The sequence below is a fragment of the Arachis duranensis genome, chromosome 8, assembly GCF_000817695.3.
Source record: "Arachis duranensis cultivar V14167 chromosome 8, aradu.V14167.gnm2.J7QH, whole genome shotgun sequence".
NCBI classification, from domain to species: Eukaryota; Viridiplantae; Streptophyta; class Magnoliopsida; order Fabales; family Fabaceae; genus Arachis; species Arachis duranensis.
In genome coordinates this window covers 29,142,271-29,145,761 of record NC_029779.3, presented here as the reverse complement: position 1 = coordinate 29,145,761, position 3,491 = coordinate 29,142,271, and positions in this window count along the sequence as shown.

Sequence of the window (3,491 nt, the reverse complement as noted above, 5' to 3'; positions counted from 1 at the left end):
TCTGGGTTTTTGGTCTTAATTTCTTGAAATTTATTATTTTAATAAAAAATTTAATTTGGTAAAAGTGTTGTATCTTTTTTTCTATGTATTGGCGTTATTTTTATTCGATAAAAATTGATAGTGAAATAGTTTTCTTTTTTCTTGAGTTCGGTCAATTAGAGTTCTAAGAGGCATAGACGATTTCCAACCTTTTTTTCTTCATCATCTCGGTTGAAAATCTTCTCTAAAATTTCGAGTATTTTGATTTCGTACGGAGGTAGGATTTGGTAATTTTATAATAATTAAATGTGAATTTGATAAATGAATGTTGGTTTGACTGATTATTGTTGAATTTGAATGAGTTTATTGAATTATTATTGTTTGTGATTTGTTAGTTTAGGTGTGAGGAACAGCTCGGTTGTAGTTGTTTTAATAGTTTTATGACTGTTGTGATGTGTTATTTTGAGGAAATTGAGTGCTGTTTGGGTCTTAGTGTCAAGTGTCTAGTGAGGACGGCGATGTATAATACTCACTTGATACTATAAGGACGACTCAGTGGAGACGGCGATGCGTAACACTCACTAAAGACCAAAAGGAAGGTTCTCCGTGAGGACGGCGATGCGTAACGCTTATGGAGGAGACGTTGGTTGAGATAAGGACGGCGGTACGAAATGCTTATTTCAGGACCAGTGTCAGGAATCGGAAAATAAACCGACACATGAACTCACGGCCTGTATAGAACTAGACATGTATCATATTTGTTTACACATATTTGTTTTTGATTGTGTTTTCTATGATTGTGTGTGCTTGTGATTCAATTCTATGTTTTGTAATTGTTGAGTTGGATTATACTTTGTTGACTGCTGTTATTGACGAAGAACATAATAAAACGAAGTTAGCTTCTAACTCCGACCCTACTAAAAACTTCCTAGTTTTTATCCCATATCTCCGCCCTTTCAGCTACAGGTGTGAAAGTTTAGTGCGGAGCTATAGGAACATAGAAGATGATTTTCACAAGTTGAGTTTTTAGAATTTATTTTTTCCTCGTCGTTTATTGTTTTTAATTTTTAGATGGGATAGGACTTGTATTTGAAAATCTTGAAATAAATCTATGTATATAATGCTATATGAATATATATATCTTTGTGATTAAGTAATTAAAAGTAAAGAATCTTCATTTTCTTGTGGTTCATATTTGCGAAGGCTCAATAGTAAAAAAACATAGTATATAATTAAAGGAATAGAGGTTAGTAGTGCTCCTACTTTTAGTACGATCATAAGGTGCTAAAAGTTTTAAAGGAATAGAAGTAAGTAGCACTTGGACTTTTAGTGCGATCATGAAGTACTAAAAATTAGAATGTTACATGTAATATACATTCTTATATATGTTATAGAAATATGATTTAATTCCATTAACTTGTCAATTTTTTTTGAAAAATCTAAAGTTAAAGCATGAAAATATATTTATAAATAATTTACTTTTTTAACTAAAAAATATAATTTTTTTGTCATATTTATTGAAATTCTAAGTTAAATATGAATATTAATTTTTGAAATAGAATAAATATATTTTAAATTTTTTACATTTAAAAATAATATTCTATTAATGTTAGAATTATTGAGATACATAAGTAATAGTGAATATAGAATTATTTAGGATGGATAGAACTAAGTATATTTTTTTATTAAAGATATAAATTTAAAAATATTATATTCAATTTTCAATGGTCAAACTCTCATTGAACTATTGTATGTTCAAACTATTTTTGAAGAAATAAAATAATTTTAGGTATATAATTCTTTGTAAAAATTTAATTAATTAATTCAAGATATTTATTGTCGTTGATTAAAAAAGTAAATTGAAATGACAATTTAATATTTTTATACTCTTAAAATATTATTTATTTATTTTTTTAACATTCTTTATCATCCAATGATCATATTAATATAATTTAATTCAATAAAGTTATTTATCATAATTTAATTGAATAAAAATTCTATTTTATTTGAAAATTTTAGGATTTCTCAATATCAAAATCATTTATATTAAATCATTAAAAAATATAACTCAGAGCACGGAAGCGTCCCTTCATTCGAGAGCATGATTGAGATCAGAGAACTTGGCTCTTGTGGTTCTTTGATCTTCGTCAACCAAAATTTTCTGTATCCCTAATAGGGCTGAATCACAACTCCACTGCGGAAAAAGAGCTACGGAGACGAGTTTGATATGTTAGAGACCAAAATCCTAAAGTCATTATTTATATTTGAGTGTGACACTCATTAAACCCTAAAACTCAAATAAAATAGTATCTATGGTTTTAATATCATTTATCTAAATCAAAAGTAATAATGACTTATTTAATTCAACATTTATGACAATAAATGAGATTACCGTTATATAAGTCATTTAATGTGAAATTACTTAATTTACATTATAATTAATATATGTATTGTCCATAAATATATTAAAAAATAATAATTTCTTAACAATCTTCACTTGGGCTATACATATATATTTTTCTGAGATAATCACATCTTATAAATTTTATGCGCACATCTGAATGTTATTTCTCTGATTACTTTAATAATCTAGTTTGTCTCATATATTAGATATGAAATTACCGTAACTTTTATTACATTAGTATCACAACGAAACCAGGATGATCGCCATACTAAAATACTAAATCACATAGATCAAATTTGGATGAGAAAATTCAGAAATTACATGCAAATATGATCATGCATGCCTATTTTCAATTGGTCCAACTTGAATAAAAAAATTATTTTACTCGGTGATAGACTTAGATGAAACTGCAACAGCAATACCCGGGCTCATAGCGACGGCGACTAAGTGATGGGTCTGTGGAAGAAGAAGAGAAGAACTTAACAAACTCACAGAGAGAGGGAGGTGAATCTACCTAGAGAAAAGGAACTCGGTAGGAGAAAGGTGGCGACGGGCTCAACAACGACAGTAACGTAATAAGCAGCGATAATGACATGAACTGTGAAAGGATAGGCAGTGATGGGCTCAACAACAACGATGACGTAAGTTATAAGGTTTTTTGTGAAGAAGCCCAGAAGAAGAAGACTTTGGGTGAGGATGACTGGGTTTCTCTTGCATGGCTATAGAGTATGGACTGAAGTTGTGAATCATTGAATCTGTAATATGAGGCAAATCTTAATTCCTAAAAAGTGTTTATGTGTATATATTTGGGGCGGATACACCCTAAACCCGATCATGCCCTTTTCTAAGCAAAATTTGTCCCGACAGATCGGGTACTCGCATATTCAAGTACTCCTTTCAAATCTAACCACGTATTGATGCTCTATTTATTAAGAGTTTACCGCTAGCCAATGAATTGCTACACACACAAGGCGAGATTCTAACTTGTAATAGTTGCTTAAGCGGACGAGTGAAATGATCACTCAATAAACTCAAATTGATTAAGACAAATACTAATTATTTTTAATATTTTAATATTAAAATTTCTAAAAATTTAATTTTAATTATA